The sequence below is a fragment of the Bos indicus x Bos taurus genome, chromosome 2 (genome assembly GCF_003369695.1).
Source record: "Bos indicus x Bos taurus breed Angus x Brahman F1 hybrid chromosome 2, Bos_hybrid_MaternalHap_v2.0, whole genome shotgun sequence".
In the NCBI taxonomy this organism is placed as follows: domain Eukaryota; kingdom Metazoa; phylum Chordata; class Mammalia; order Artiodactyla; family Bovidae; genus Bos; species Bos indicus x Bos taurus.
In genome coordinates, this window is record NC_040077.1 from 3,376,646 (window position 1) to 3,394,435 (window position 17,790).

A 17,790-nucleotide genomic window follows, 5' to 3' on the forward strand; every position below is an offset into this window, starting at 1 on the left:
CTTTGCAGTGTGGCTTCTTCATTCTTGCTCATCCCCAGGGAACTCCCTGATTCCCCAATCCTAACTCTCTGCCTTTGTTCACACTGCTCTCCTATCCAGAACAAACACATCACCCACCATCCACCACAGCTCATACCTGGTGTAGTTCCTGAATCTCAGTGCAGACTCAGTGAGCAGACCCTTCCCAGAGATGAGTGGACAGTCCATGGTGGAGGCCTCCCTGTGTTCCTGCATCACTGCCCCTATCCTGTCCAGCAGGGCCACGCACCCCCTCTCCATATCCCCAGGATCGGGGCCTCACATGAGAAAAGAAAACCCCAGAGGAAGGAAGCGAAGCCAGCATGGGCATTGGAAAATCCTCAACACAAGGGAAGGAGCACACAGATTATGACTCAAATGCTGGTAAACAGGGACACCTGTGACACTGATCTGTTTAACATCTCTCTGCTCCTCCTCCCAGGCATCTACTTTTCACCCATCACAGAGGAGTCCCTTGTGCTGAGTGCCTGCCCAGCACTCCTGCACCTGGCATCACTGACCAGGCGTGGGGGAGCTGGAGGAACCAGGAGGGCTTCTGAGACGAGGTGTCCCACAGCGGCCACAAAGGGTCAATAGGATATTCCAAGCAGAGAAGGAGTGGGCAGTCACCTCCTAGCAAGAGGGGGCACAAAGTTCCGGCTGTGAAAGATGGTTAGCACAGGAGATCTAATGTGTAGCAATGTGGCTGTAGTTCACAAAGCCATATATACTTGAAGTTTGCTGCCAGGGTAGATTTTAAGTGTTCTCACCACACACCCAGAAAAAGAAGAAAATAGTAACTATGTGAGGTGACAGATGTGTGAATTAGCTTGAGTGGTGATCCTTTTACAGTGTATACCTATGTCAAAAGGGCTTCCCTGGTAGCTGACCTGGTAAAGAATCCTCCTGCAATGCAGGAGACTCTGGTTCAATTCCTGGGTCAGGAAGATCCCCTGGAGAAAGGATAGGCCACCACTCCAGTATTCATAGGCTTCCCTGGTGGCTCATATGGTAAAGAATCTACAATGTGGGAGAACTGGGTTCAGTCCCTGGGTTGGGAAGATCCCCTAGAGAAGGGCATGGCAACCCACTCCAGTATTCTTGCCTGTAGAGTCCCCATGGACAGAGAAGACTGATGGTCTACAGTCCATAAGGTCACAAAGAGTTGGACACAACTGAATAACTAAACACACAGCATAGCACCTATATCAAAACATCAAGTCGTCCACTTTCAGTTCAGTTCAGTGTCTCAGTTGTGTCCGACTCTTTGCGATCCCATGAATTGCAGCATGCCAGGCTTCCCTGTCCATCACCAACTCCAGGAGTCCACCCAAACCCATGTCCATTGAGTCAGTGATGCCATCCAACCATCTCATCCTCTGTCATCCCCTTCTCCTCCTGCCCTCAATCTTTCACAGCATCAGGGTCTTTTCCAATGAGTCAGCTCTTCACATCACGTGGCCAAAGTATTAGAGCTTCAGCTTGAGCATCAGTCCTTCCAATGAACACCCAGGACTGATCTCCTTGACTGGTTGAACCTCCTTGCAGTCCAAGGGACTCTCAAGAGTCTTTTCCAACACCACAGTTCAAAAGCATCAATTCTTCAGCGCTCAGCCCTCTTTATAGTCCAACTCTCACATCCATACATGACCACTGGAAAAACCATAGCCTTGACTAGACAGACCTTTGTTGACAAAGTAATGTCTCTGCTTTTCAATATGCTATCTAGGTTGGTCATAATTTTCCTTTCAAGGAGTAAGCATATTTTAATTTCATGGCTGAAATCACCATCTTCAGTGATTTTAGAGCCCAAAAAAATAGTCAGCCACTGTTTCCACTGTTTCCCCATCTATTTGCCATGAAGTGATGAGACCAGATGCCATGATCTTGGTTTTCTGAATGTTGAGCCTTAAGCCACCTTTTTCACTCTCCTCTTTCACTTTCATCAAGAGGCTATTCAGTTCTTCTTCACTTTCTGCCATAAGGGTGGTGTCATCTGCATATCTGAGGTTATTGATATTTCTCCTGGCAATCTTGATTCCAGCTTGTGCTTCATCTAGCCCAGTGTTTCTCATGATGTACTGTGCATAGAAGTTAAATAAGCAGGGTGACAATATACAGCCTTGACATACTCCTTTTCCTATTTGGAACCAGCCTGTTGTTCCATGTCCAGTTGTGTTGCTTCCTGACCTGCGTACAGGTTTCTCAAGAGGCAGGTCAGGTGGTCTGGTATTCTCACCTCTTTCAGAATTTTCCACAGTTTATTGTGATCCACACAGTCAAAGGCTTTGGCATAGTCAATAAAGCAGAAATAAGCATACACAATTTTTGTTTTCTTATTATACCTCATTAAAGATGGGAAAAAATAGAGAAGAAAAAATGTTTTAAAACCCTAAAGAAAGTCAACTCTATCTGTAAATTCACATCTAGCTAATTAAACTGTGCAGACCTGACTGGTACATCCATGTAGCATTAAATCTCACAAACACCATTTCATTTATGTCAGAGGACTATCACTGGCTTACTGAAACCTGCAAGCAAATAATTACCATAATTCCAAAAAAAATTTTTTAAAGCCAACACAGCACAGTGTCTTCTGCTCAGGTCACTTCAAGGGCAGGTGATGGCAGGAAGTGGGCCCTCGAGGCTATGGGCAAGGAGGGTGGCTGCTTTGGGAAAGTACAGAATCACAGAAGTGATCACACTTGCCTTCTTGAGAGGTGGCAGTGGAGAAGCGCAGGTGCAAAACCAAGACACTTAGAGGTCCTCATTCCACCTTCCTGAAGGGCAGAGGGGAATAGCACTTCAAGGCGGGTGGGGGCTGGTGAGCCTGGGCAGGGCTGGCTCAGGGCTTTAGTGGGGCCACTCACTGCCCAGGTGAGCCCCAAAAGTAACTTGCTGCGTGGCCAGTCCAAGGAAGCCCTTTCCAGACATCCAACCATCTTCCAGGAGAGCTGCTTCCTCTGGGTCCCTCCCATGAAACAGACAGGTAGTCACCCTCCACTTCCATCCCCCAGGAAGCAGAGAACATTGTCCAGCAAGGCACTTGTGTGGACGAGAGTGGGGAATACAGAAGCTCCTTCCTAGTTGGTGCTCTTTGTGATAGGAAAAGTGTGATTGTGCTTCTTGTTATTTTATTTCTCCAGGCTGCTCCTGGGGTGGGTGGGTGGCCCTGCATTTGAGGAAGGTGGTCTGCCCTTCTCTATGCCCATGTTGGAGACTGACTCAGGAGAAGAAAGAACAGGAGCCCTGCGTGCTCTTCCCCAGGGCACGGAGGGCTCAGTGTGACACATGGAAATATAAATAAGATGCTGTAATTTACTGGGAAACTGTGTCCCATAAACCCTACTGGTTTCCCCTAACTGCAGGCTCTGTAATTGTTGATGTGATTCCACAAATGTCCATCTTAAACAGCCAGTCCATTCTCCCCAAGAAGTCTACACTTAGAGGTGTCCAGACAGATGGGATTTTCTGTTCTAAACAAGCACCACAAACCCACTAAACAACCAAGCAACGTAGGTGTGTGTGTGGGTGGAGAGCTTGGGATTGGGCACTGGTATTTGGTGAGCCACTGCCCTGCATAAGTGTTCACCTGGACATTTCCACATAAGGCCTACTTTCCTAAGGTAATCACACAGTTCAGTAGCAACTCTGACCACATTTCAGTGTGGACCCAGGGCCCCTGGAGGCCTCAAGTGGGTCCTGACCCCCTCTCTCCACTCCATACCATCCTACTCCCCACTCAGGGCAAGGGGCATGGCTATCCCAGGGGCTCAGTGCAGAGCACTTGATAAGCAACTCTTGGGGCTAGGGGCTGAGTTCCAGTCTGATCTGTCCAGGCCCAAGTACCACACATCAACTGACTTAAGTTGAATGCCTCTGTGAGGCTATGAGAGAAGCTTCCAAATCCTCCACCTCTCTGCCTTTCTCTGCCACCTCTTTGTCCATTGGTCAAACAGGTAATATATTTCAAACTACAAATCTAGGTTTCCACACCCAGGTCCACTTAATGCTGTGACTGTAACACAAATGACAAATGGATAAAGAGCTCTGGTAGAGACACTATAACCCTCCTGGTGATAAAGTCCTGACCCCAAGTGTTTGCAGTTCGCAGTTTTCCATTTCTCCCCATGTTCTCCCACACCTGTCATACATCATCTTGTTTGTCTTTGACTGTATATAGCATGTGTAACGACTGAGCAACTTCACTTTCACTTTTCACTTTCATGCATTGGAGAACAAAATGGCAACCCACTCCTGTGTTCTTGCCTGGAGAATCCCAGGGACGAGGGAGCCTGGTGAGAGGACATCTATGGGGTCACACAGAGTCGGACACGACTGAAGCAACTTACCAGCAGCATCAGCATGTGTAAGGGGTCCCCTTTCCTCCGGACCCCTATGGCCTCAGGGCCTCTGTTGTCTGTGCCAGGCAACAGGCTGTCCTCCTAGGCCATGGAATCTTTCCATCTCTCTGGGATCAGATGGGCTGGGCTTACAGACTGCTGCTCCCTGTGCCCAGCTTTGGCCAGATGGCTCAGAATTTCTCCCCCCGGGTTCCTGCTGGAGAACCTGGAATCTGAATGTTAGGCTCAGGACCCTAGAAACCAGGAGTCCTTTTGGAAAACAACTTGTTCCTCTTATGTTAATGATTGTATTTCTCTCTCTGATCAGTGGAGATGAGGAATCAAGTGGGAACTCACCCCAGGGAGGGCGTGTAGTGTAGAAATGACCCCCCATTAACTCACCCCACTTTCCCCACCAGCCTCATTTTATTTTTTAAATATCATTGAATTGTACCCATTCTGAAAACCACCTCAAATCCATGCTTTTTCTTTGCAGAGGTGCAACACACTCCAGTACTCTTGCCTGGAAAACCCCATGGACAGAGGAGCCTGGTGGGCTACAGTCCATGGGGTCGCAAAGAATTGGACATGACTGAGCAACTTCACCTTCACCTATAAATGATTATCAATAATGAAAATTTAGTATTATAGCAACAGAGAAAGAACTGGAGCACACACGACTGGTAGGCTAGACTCTTTCCTCTAACAAAGGCCTGAGGAGGGCCCTGGAGAGGCTGGTGTCATTCTCAGTGATCAGTGCATTCACTCCCTCCCGACTCATCCTTCTCTCCTGAGTGCCTGCCAAGTGGTAAATCCCACCTCAGGGACTCAAATGCATGCAGGCCAATGTCCCTGCACTCAAGAACTCAGACAACATGAGCAATGAGAAAACTGAGTGAGTAGAAATTTGTAGGCCATTTGGGGAGCACAGGGGAAAATCCCCGAGGGAGGAAGGGCCCAGGGGGTGGGAGAGGCTGCCAGGACCAGTGCACAAGGCTGCAAGTGTAGAGCCAAGGGGTCAAAAGAACTCTGTCTTAGAGATGCTAGTAGAGGGTCTTGGCTTTGGCACCTCTGTAGGGAGTGTTTGTGGGTCAATACAGTGGGCATCACAGACATTGGGACCCAGCTCCTTCTGAATGCCATGCCTCTGACATGCCCTGATGGACTCAAGGAGCCAGCTGACTCTCACACATAGTTCATGAGGGCAGGTAAGAATGCACAAATATACACTCACACTTGGGTATGTTTAAAATGCAATTCCATTTTCCAAAAATTAGCAAAACTCCAGATATGCCAGTGTGCTAGAGTGGGTGAGCAAAAATCATTCACATAATTGCACTAAAGGAACATCTAACATTTGGTATCATCTGTAACAACCTCAAGATCCTAGTTAAGACACACTGAAAAGTGGTCCCAACTGAATGGACCAAGTAAAGACAGACAGCAATGGTTCTGGGGGAGCCTCAGAGGGACAGGTGCTGTCCAACTCCAGAGGTGACAGCGGTGTGCTAAACAGAAGGTTGGTGTCTAGGGAGGAGGGCCATGACAAGGGCCAAGTATGTTATGTTACAGGAAAGAACAAAATCTGACTCCATGTTGGATCTGTTTCTTTTACTTTAACCTTTGCTTCTCATTGCTTTTGTTCACTAAAAGGATATTGTCTATACATAATGGCCTGCCTCAGGGAACCCTGCCCTTCTGCCCTGCCCACCTATTAATCCAAAGTGCCTTTGTTCAGGAAAACATTCTGACCCTGCCCACCCATGAACAGCTAAAGGAAGGAAGAAATTAACACACCCCCTCTCAGAGGCCGGCCACTCTAGGAGATATTTGCAAGAATTGATGTATAGAACAGTCTTTTGGACTCTGTGGGAGAGGGAGAGGGTGGGATGATTTGGGAGAATGGCATTGAAACATGTATAATATCATATATGAAATGAATCGCCAGTCCAGGTTCGATGCATGATACTGGATGATTGGGGCTGGTGCACTGGGACAACCCAGAGGGATGGTACGGGGAGAGAGGAGGGTTCAGGATGGGGAACACATGTATACCTGTGGTGGATTCATGTTGATATATGGCAAAACCAATACAATATTGTATAGTTAAATAATAAAATAAAATTTAAAAAAAAAAGAATTACGGCCCTTTTACTTTACTTCCTCACCTCCTACCCCTCTCTATTCTGTGAAAGAACCTGTCATCCAGACCCCAACAAGATGGTTATTCTGAGACACTAGTCTGCCATCTCCTCAATCTGCCAGCTTTCCAAATAAAATCAGTATTCCTTGCCTCAACACCTCATCTCCAATTTGTTGGCCTGTCATGTGGCAAGCAGAGCAAGAATATGTAACTCAGTACAGTTACACAGGTTCAGAATCCTGATTGTCCTTTCCTTCATACATTTTCTTTGAAAGTATTTCCACACAGTGGGACTTGTGATGGTGAAGGAGACCTGCTCTTGGGGAGCTTGTTTGGAGATGGAAAAAGGCGAGAAGTTGCCAAGGAAGGTAATAAAGTTGTGAGTGCTTCAGTCAGAGGGGGAAGCTGCCCACCTCCACTCCAGAAGGCTTCAAAGAGAAGCCACCTCCCAGCTTAGGTCTGAAGACCGGCCACATTAAGGGGCTGGAGTGAGGGAAGTTAGGGATGCTGGAGACCACCTGCGGTGTGACAATCAGTGGCCGGTGAAGCTGGAGTGGGAAATCTGGGTGGGAGGCAGAAGTGGGTGCTCTGAGGAGTGGGGACCTTCATCTGAAGGGATGAAGTCCTTCGGGCATCGAGAAGGCACCTGTTCATCCGTTTGCCAAGTGGGCAGTTAACAAAGATCCCACAGGCTTTTGGGTGGAGAGCAGATGGAGAAGGCTCTAGCCAGATTAAGTACTGGGGGAACCTGGACAAGAGCGAGTTGTCGATAAGGTCACAGTTTGGGAGTGGGTAGAGATGGTGATTTGAAGAGGCAGAAGTGGCAGGGGTGCTTAGTGATAGACTGGAAATGGGCAGAAGTAGCAGGGATCCTGGCTCCAGGCTGAGACCAGTGGGTGGACTAGGTGCCATGGGCTGGCAGAAAGGAGGCAGGGGGCAAGCAGCACTCCCAGCGAAGTGCCTGTGAGTGTCCCCAGGGGGACTTCCACCTCTGAGCTCCCTGAGATCTGCCCCCAGGGATATATATGTGGAAAGATGCCAGCACAATGGGGACTCTCGTGGACAGTTAGGAAATGGAGGTTTGCAGAGACACTGCTCCTTGGAGTCGTCCCCACCACCCCTAGGCAGTCAGCACCACTGAGACGCTATGTTCTTCTAAAGCCTACATGAAAGCAGAGCCCAGCCTTACCTTGTACCCACCTCTGAGTCAGCAGCAGGAAACAGACCAAAACTGCTGAAAGCCCACCAAAACCTCCTGACAGAGTGCAGGGAAAGGAAGAGATAACACATAATAACCAAGAGTCATAAAGTGCTCTACAATTTACTACAGAGCAGATGCTATCAAACTGCACTGGAAGAGTTGGCTTAGTCCCAGTTATAAATGAAAACAATGAAATTCAGGGGAAAAAAATGAGGATGATCACTTCAGTCATTGAGAATAATTCTACCAGGTTGTTCCTCAAAATATTAAAAATAGTATTACCATATGCTCTAGCAACTCCACTTCTGTGTATACAACTAAAAGAATTGAAAACAGAGTCTTAAAGAGATACTTGTACACTAGTGTTCCTGGAAGCTTTATTCACAACAGTCAAGGGCTTGGAAGCAACCCACGTGTCCATGAATAGATGAATAGACAAACAAAATGCAGTATATACATATGATGGAATGTTATTCAGCCTTTTAAAAAAAGGAAATTCTTACATGATCCTTGAGGATATTAAGTTGAGAGAAATGACAAGCACTGTGTGATTCCACTTACAGATGAGGTACCTAGAGCAGTCAAATTCACAGAGACAGAAAGTATAAGGGTGGTGCCAGGGGCTGAGGGAGAAGAATGAGGAGTTAGTGCTCAGTGGATACAGAGTATCAGTTTTGCAAAATGAAAGGAGTCTGGAGATGGTTGGTGGTGATGGTTACACAACCAGAGGCAATGAGCTTCACATTACTGAACACTTACTATGATTCATACGCTCATCTTTATATTATGTATATTTTACCACAATTTTTAAAAGGCTAGTAAAAAAAACGTTGTTTTAGTCACTAAGTCATGTCCAACTCTTTTGTGACCCCCCCGGACTGTAGCCCACCAATTTCCTCTCTCCATGGGATTTCCCAAGCAAGAATGCTGGAGTGGGTTGCCATTTCCTTCTCCAGAGGATCTTCCCAACCCAGGTAGCGAACCCGTGTCTTCTGCATTGGCAGTGGATTCTTTACCACTGAGCCACCAGTGAAAGCTGCCCCTCATGCCCAGGAAGAGACAGCAAATAATAATTACAGTAACAATGTTTTGCAGCCCCAGGTCCTCTCCCCCAACCCTCATGTGTGGCCTGGGGTGATGGCTTCTCACTGTTGGGGTTCACTGGATGTCTTATCAAATCTTATTAATCCTTTTCACCCAACCCTGTAAATAGACCTTTCATTAAGTTATTTTCAGTTAAAAATAATAGCAATGCTGCCAGGAGTCATTTTCAACCACAAACCTGATGGGAGTGGGTGCTCCATCTGGAGAGATGTCCTCAGCCCGGCAACTGAAGCACTTAAGAGTTTCCAAACCACTCTCAGCCAGAGCCCTGTCCCCTCTGCTATTTTCAGACATTTCAGGGAGTCCCCCAACTCCAGAAGCATATCCTTGCACAGAGCTGTTTGTGACACTTTGATTGATAATCCTCCAGGCTCAGCAGAGGTACTAAATCCTGATGATGATGCGGCAGACTGTTGTACATTAGCCCTTCGTTAACTGGGACTCTCCATAATATAATGGGATAAAAACACGACTTGGGACTTGGAAAAGTAGGGACTGTGCAGCCTTAGGGCAGGAAGTAATGAGATGGGGTCCCAAGGGAGAGAGCAGAGTTGGGCTTTGAGAGAAGGTGGCCACTGTGGCTGAGAGGCCTTTTCCAGGTGAGGCTTCCAGTCCTGGTAAGCCAGTAAGGGTTAGCATTTGAACCCATGGCCTAAGTCAACAGCATGGAAGGGCTGAGATGGAAAGGCACCTTCTTCTCTGTTTCAGCAGTAACTCATAGCACTCTGATCGCACCATGCCAAACTCCTAGTTTTACAGCTTTACAAGCACAGAGAAAGTTGTTAACCAAGTGAAGTGAGAAATCCTGGTGGACAACATGGACAGAGAAACAGGTATGACCAAGTGTGCAATGAGGGGCCCTGGTAAGCAACATGGAAAGAGGTGAAACTATGACCTGGGTGTGCCATGAGAAGTCCTGGTGAGCAGCATGGAGAGAGGTACGGGTGTGACCAGGTGTGAAATAAGGGCTTCTAATGGGCAGCATGCAAAAGGCTTCGGTGTTACCTGTTTCTACCCCCTCCCTACTAGGAGAACAACTCATTGGAACTTCATGGGCCTCCACTTCCTCATTTGCAAAATAAAAGTAGTAATTCTGACCTATGATACACACAAAGAACATGGAGAAGGCAATTAATACATGTGCCCACCCCCACCCAGAAAATGGAAGTGTCAGGAGGCAGGGCGTGAGCAAGGGTCCTGAGGGAGCTGAGGGCAAATCTCCCCCAAAGGCCCAGCTCCCATCTGCCCCCATTGCCTCCTTACCTCCTGCTGCAGCACCTTACTCTCTTCCGTTTATTGCAGCCTGCTGCTGCTGCTGCTGCTGCTGCTGCTAAGTCGCTTCAGTCGTGTCTGACTCTGTGCGACCCCACAGACAGCAGCCCATTAGGTTCCTCTGTCCCTGGGATTCTCCAGGCAAGAATACTAGAGTGGGTTGCCATTTCCTTCTCCAATGCATGAAAGTAAAAAGTGAAAGTGAAGTCGCTTAGTCGTGTCCGACTCTTAGCAACCCCATGGACTGCAGCCTACCAGGCTCCTCTGTCCATGGATTTTCCAGGCAAGAGTACTGGAATGGGGTGCCATCGCCTTCTCCGTATTGCAGCCTAGATCTTGCTAAAACTGCCTCTGCCCTAGGACCTTTGCTCTTGCTGTTCCCACCTGCTGAAATAGCCTCTACCAAGCATCACAACGGCTGCCTCCCCACCTTCCCCCTGAGTGCTGCTAAATTCTACCTTATGAGAGGGGCCTTGGATGGTTTATATATACATGTTTGTATCCTATTTACTCTGCCCCAATTCTTTCTCACTCATAGTACTCATTGCTATGCTGTGCTGTGCTGTACTTAGTCGCTGTCATGTCTGACTCTTTGCGACCCCATGGACTATAGCCCGCCAGGCTCCGCTGTCCGTGGGGATTCTCCAGGCAAGAATACTGGAATGGTCGCCATGCCCTTCTCCAGGAACTCATTTCTATAGTGTGTGTATAATATATAAATATGAATGTGGGTTGATGTGATATCAGTCTTGTCTACTGCTGTATGCCCCAGTAGCTAGAAGGGTTTCTGCCTCTACAGATGAGTTTGAATAAAGACAGAAAGAACCAGTGAGCACCAGTCCAACAGGCCCCCTCCCCTTCCTCCCTGATCAGACTCCCCCTCTGCCCCAATCCTGGCTTCTTCTTCTCTCTGGAGCCCCAGGCTCGTGTGTTCACTGCCCATCACACACCATGTGTTCATTGCCTCTGGTGAGGGCAACTCTCAGTCCAGGCAGTTAGGTTCACTGCTCTGAGTGCATCTCAGGGAGATGGAAGTGTGCGCACAGTTCCTCTCTACCCCCAACCTCTCCCCAGGCTCCTACTCTTCACATTTGTTCACCCAGTTCTATTTCCCCAGGATGTCATCCCACCTGTGTCTTTCACAGGGAGCCTGCACCAGCACTAAGATAAAATAAATGATTATTACCATAATCTTAAATTATTAAAGCTTGATTCTGCTGGTCACTTAACAGAAATTTATTTCCTGGTGGAGCCTGAGGTCAATCCTGTCCTTTCCCCTCTTCTGCTCTGACAAAACCTGCAGCACAGTCCCACTCTAGAGGGTAATTATCAGGCTCCCCCAAGGAAGATGGATTCCCACGCTCCTCTGCATAACATATGCAGTGTAATTGGAAAGCAAAAAAGTTTAGCAAGGAAGGAAAACGGGAAGAGAGAGTGGTAAGAGCTGTGAAATTCACATCAAGCCTGCTTTAATCACAATGTGCACTTTATCACCCCAGGTGGCATGAGAAATGTGGTATTTAATGTGTTTCTTTAACAGCCTGCTCGCAGCCCTGGAGGCCTGGAGCACTTGACTAGACATGGAGACATATGGGTCCTCTCTTTGCCAGGCCTCTGCCCCATGGAGAACTCCAAGGATAGCAGGTCTCAGCCTCAGTTTCCCCACTCTTTGATTGGTGCAGGCTGTAGGAGGGAGCCAGAAGCCACACTGTAGCCAATCCTTGAGTAAATACCCTCAGACAAACTCATTGGTGGCTTTTTTTTTCTTTTCAGGTTGACCATCTATTGAAGGTGAGGACCCAGCGGCTGGCTCAGAGGCAGAGAGCCCTGGAACATTGCAGGCCAGCAATTCATCTAACATTTCTGCTGTCTGGTGAAGCATGCTACCTCGAGGAAGGTGGGCCCCAAGACACCTCACTCTCAGCAGGAGCCCTGAAGATGGGCTGCAAGCAGGTGTCCTCCCCCCATGCCCTAAGACTCTTCTTCCTCCCTCTCTACCCACTCTCCTCCTCCCCACATCTTCCTGCTTCTCTGCTCAGCCTGGACCTCCCATGCCTCCAGACACATCCACCAGTGCCTTCTTTTTTTAAGTGTATTTTTTTTGTTAAGTATTATTGATTTATAATGTTTCAGGTATACAGAAAACTGATTCAGTTCTATATCATATATTCTTTTTCAGATTCTTTTCCATTACAGGTTATTAGAAGATATTGAACACAGTTTCCCCATGCTATAAGTAAGTCCTTGTTTATCTGTTTTATATACAGTAGCATACGTTATGGGCTTCCCGGGTGGCATTAGTGATAAAGAATCCACCTGACAATGCAGGAGACACAAGAGATTCAGGTTCAACCCCTGGTTCTGGAAGACCCTATGGAGGAAGGCAAGGTAACCCACTCCAGTACTGTTGCCTAGAGAATCCCAGGGACAGAGGAGCCTGGTGGGCTACAGACTATGGGGTCACAAAGAGTCAGACATGACTGAAGTAACTTAGCACAGATACATGTACAGTATATGTTGTATAAACATATAGTATATGTTTATATATAGTAGTATAGTATATAGGTTGGAGAAGGCAATGGAAACCCACTCCAGTACTTTTGCCTGGAAAATACCATGGATGGAAGAGCCTGGTAGCCTGTAGTCCATGGGGTCCCTAAGAGTCAGACACAACTGAGCGACTTCCCTTTCACTTTTCACTTTCATGCATTGGAGAAGGAAATGGCAACCCACTCCAGTGTTCTTGCCTGGAGAATCCCAGGGATGGGGGATCCTGGTGGGCTGCCATCTATGGGGTCGCACAGTCAGACACGACTGAAGTGACTTAGCAGCAGCAGCAGTATATAGGTTAATCCCAAATTTCCAATTTATGCTTCCTCCCCTTTCCCCCTTGGTAACCATAAATTTGTTTTCTATGTCTGTGAGTTTGCTTATATTATGTAAATAAGTTACTTTGTATTTTTTTTTGACTTTACAATATTGTATTGGTCTTGCCATATATCAACATGAATCCACCACAGGTATACACGTGTGTATGATATCATATATATTCATTTGTCTGATTTACTTCACTTGGTATGATGATTTCTAGGTCCATCCATTTTGCTGCAATTGGCATTATTTCATTCTTTTTAAAGGCTTAGTGATATTCCCTTGTATATATGAACCACATCTTCCTTATCCGTATCTCTGTTGGTGGACATTTAGGTTCTTTCTGCAAACAGTGCTGCAGTGAACACTGGGGTGCATGTATCCTTTCAGACCATGTTTTGTTCCCTGATGTAAGCCCAGGGGTGGAATTGCTGAGTCATGTGGTAGCTTTATTTTTAGTTTTTAAAGGAACCTCTATACTGTTCTCCGTTGTGGCTGTACCAGTTTACATTTCCACCAACAGTGTAGAACTGTTCCCTTTTCTCCATATCACTGGCTCCTTCTAGATGTCTCCTCTCATACAAAGTATCACCTAAACAGAACTCAGATATTCTTATCCTCCTTATCATTCCTGATTGTATGATCTACTCACCAGTTTAAGCCAAAATCCTAGGTGTTCCTCTTGACTCCTCTTTTTCTGACAAGTAGACTTCAATCCATCATCCAGTCCTAGTAACTCAGCCCCCAATATAGAGCCCACTGAGTCCTCTTTCCCCATCTCTCCCAAGAGCCTCTTTGAGGTCAGCACCATCTCCTTCTAAAACCCCCAACAGCCTCCTGATGGTGCAGCCTGCTTCTCTCTCCAAAATGCAAGTCACACACACTCCCTGAAGAAGCCACCCAGGGCCTCCTGACATGATGGAACACTCTCACACTTTGTGGTCCAGGCTACTGGCTCCTTTGAACTGGCCTGCCTGCCCTGCCCACCTCCTGACTCTGCCTACAACCTCAGTAATTTACAGAGAGGTCCTGATTTCACTGAGACTGAAGTATACACAATTCGGTAGCCCCTCTTTAAGAGAAGCATTATGAAAGTCTTTTCCACCACTCCATTATTGATTGCATATCTAACAGGAGATAACTTTTTTTCAAAATGAGTATCAGTGAGAAATGATCCTTACAAGTCCACTCACCTGATCATAGGAAGAGTTGTCCACAGCCTATCTCCTGGCTCCCTACCACTGTCTCTTCTCCAGGACTCACATTTCTGAGGCTAGAGGCATAAGACATCATGCAGTGCCCTCTTGGACCTGTACCCTGGAATCATGTGCCAGATGTTAGGCACAAAACATGGTGGGAATATTTCTAGAAGATTCACTACAGCCAGAGGGCTAACAGTAATAGCCATGTGGACGTGATGGCAATCCCCATGCTGTGATTCTGCTCAACCCAAACTGAGCATATGCCCAGCTTGGCTTCCCCTCTTCTGGATCCCAAAACAATAACAACCCCAGATGTGAAAGGAATTGAAAGACATAGAAAATTGGAGCAGAGAGAGAGCCTTCAGTGATTGTAGTTGAAAATTTAGTGAAAATAAGCCATGTGACACATTGGGAGGGCCGCCCACCACCAGTATCTTGGAAGAGGCCCTGAAAAGTGGAGGTTCTGCACACTGCTACCTTCCAGCATCCATGAAGTGCATGTGAGAAAGTGTCCAAAACACAGCACAGGCCTGCCTCATGGTGGGCCTGCAGGGGATGTGGTGTAGATACAGATATGAATGTATGTGTGTGTACACTCAGAAACACGCAGTAGAGACCTGTGCCCAACCAGGACCAGGAAGGGTGTGTCATCTGCCCGTTTGCACTCACTCACCCACATCTATGTGCCCTCATGCCCCAGTGTTCACCTCCTCACCAAAGCCCCAAAGGATTCTGTGAAGAGAGGGTTCTTTTCTCTAGATCCTATTTGGTAGTAGGATAAGTCATTCCAACAACTCAAAAACACATCAAAGGGGCCCAGACCTAGCAATGGCCTCGCCAATTTGACTGTATGTGCATGAAGAACTTTTTGAGAGCCCTGGACATTGGGAACCCAGCCCCCATCCTAACTGGCATCCCTCCACCATGGTACCATGCTGGCCATCCATCTGGGCCACGTTCTTCCTCACATACCTGTGACTGGTGCTTTCTCAGGTGAAGCTGGAAGGACCAGGCCCATGTCCCCAACCAAGGCCCGACAATCCAGGCTTCTCACTGCCGTCCAAGCAAGGGGCGTGAACCAGGGGAGGGTACCTCTCCGGGGCGGGGGGTGGGGGGGGGGGAAGCAGGTGACTCTGCACAACCACTGGATACAGCCAGTGTGGAGGTGAGCCCAGAGCAAAAAGACAGAGCTTGTGTCTGCCACAAACAGCACATTGGGGACCCTCGAGGGAAAGCAAGGTCTCTCACACTTCCATTGGGCAACAGGGAAAACCTGTTTGGACCTAGACTTTGGGTCCAACCATTGTGGCAAAGACTCTGATGCTGGGAAAGATTGAAGGCAGGAGGAGAAGGAGCTGACAGAGGATGAGATGGTTGGATGACATCACCACCGTGATGGACATGAGTTTGAGCAAGCTCCAGGAGTTGGTGATGGACAGGGGAGCATGGTGTGCTGCAGCCCATGAGGTGGCAAAGAGTCAGACACAACTGAGTGACTGCACTGAACTGATTGTGTGAGGAACTCAAAGCAAGTTCCCCGTGTCCCCAGAAGCCAGCTGCACCAGGCTTAGAGCTGCCCTCAGTGTAGACTTGCTAATGTGAGAATCAGCCTCCCAGAAGTGGTGTACAGGCTGCTGCCAGCTTTGGTATCATGAATGCAGCAAGCATTTCCTAATCTTGTATGTGCCCATGCTGTGGCATTAAGGACAATAGAAACTGAAGCAGGATGTCTATATTTAAGTTGAAAGATGGGATACAAGTGCCTAAAAACTCTACAGAGAAGACTCAAGGCTGAACTAGGAGCAAATGACTTTAACTGAACAGGTGCTGGCCTCCTAGGCAGGCAGCCTGGGTGAAGTCCTAAGGCAGGTGGACCTTCATGACAGGATGTAAGTAACCTGACCTTCTTAAGTTTCCATTTACTTGCTGATGGAACAGGAATTGTTAAATCTCTGTCCCAAGATCTGAACAGGATGAGGTGCCATATCAGGCAGGACAGGCTGTGTAAACCATGGAGACAAACCACTTGGTCATTCACAGGTGATGTCATTGCCTTCCTCCGTGGTCCCAGGCAGACAGGGACCAACTGATGTTCCCTTCCAGACTACCATCAAGAGGGACACAGCTGCAGAGATGGGGAAAAGGGCGGCCACAAGCAGTGAGCACCAGCCCATTCTTACTCTCCGGGGCCACAGCAAACCCACAGCCCTGCTCTGACTCAGCAGCAGGGTGGGAATGCAGCTCCACAGGGGTCTTGAAGAAAGGAGAGAAACCAGTCTTTGTGACTAGCCCTGATCACACCACAGAGCCTGACTAGGCACTCAGAGGAACAGTAGATTCCTCTCCCTCTATTAAGTGCAACAATGAGACTTAGTACCCTCTTATGCTTGTGGAGTCTTGCTCTTTCTTAAAAACATTCTCTCTCCTGTCACCATTTCAAACTGTTCATGGAGTTCTTGAGGCAAAACCTCAAGGTGATCACACCAGTCAATCCTAAAGGAAATCAGTCCTGAATATTCATTGAAAGGACTGATGCTGAAGCTGAAGCCCCAATACTATGGCCACCTGATGCAAAGAACCAACTCACTGGAAAAGACCCTGACACTGGGAAACATTGGGGGCAGAAGGAGAAGGGGGCAACAGAGGATGAGATGGTTGGATAGCATCACCAACTCCGTGGACATGAGTTTGAGCACACTCCAGGAGATAGTGAAGGACAGGTGCCGGGGTCCAGCCCCGACTGATCCAGGGTATTCGAAGGAGAGACGGCCTAGGCGACTATTTATATGCTAATTAGAGATATAAAGAGTAATAGAATGAGGATAGCTCAGTAGGAAAATTCAGCGGAGAAAAGAGGCTGAGTAGCTTGGTTTACGCGAGAGACCAATAAAACTTCAAGACAAGAAGTTTGCACCACTTACGTAGGCCGCAGGCGTCCTTCCATTCTCCCAAAGGAGAGGAGACACTGAGGCCTCCCTGGTAGGATCTTAGAAGCCCAGGCATATTTAGTAAGCATGGTGGGTTCCGCGCTCCAGATGGAGACTCAGCTGGAAGTTAAAGGGAAGAATGACATGGGGAGACCAAGCGTTGGTTGGTGAGCAAGGCCTGTAGCTTTATTTTTAACAGGGGCTTTTATACCCTAAGTTACACGTAGAGGATAATAGGGGATGCAAAGTCAGCAGTCTTTGATTCTTATCAAAAACCAGGGTTTCTTTCCTGCAAATTTATCGTGTACAAATTGTTTAGGTGATTTACATCATCTTCTGGCCAGAAGGCCTATTAACATTTTATGACTCTTGACAAGGACTTATCAACAAAGACTTATTTTCTCTAAGAGTAATTATTTTAAGATTTGGCGCCATCTTCCGAAGATAAAATTGCATTCCTATAGGGCGGATGTGTAATGGGTTTACAACAAAGGAAAGAATATATTACCTTAAGGGTCTAAAGTTACTAACACCAAGGCCACTACTTATTTTTTCTACATACCAACTATATTAATTAATACACATTCAAGGATACAATTCAGGGGATGTGAAAACTTGGCAACAAGCATTGGCTCATCAATGAAATCCTTTACTAGTCTTATTCTGACAGTTTCTAACTCTCTGAGAGGCTCTAAGCTATTTGAATATC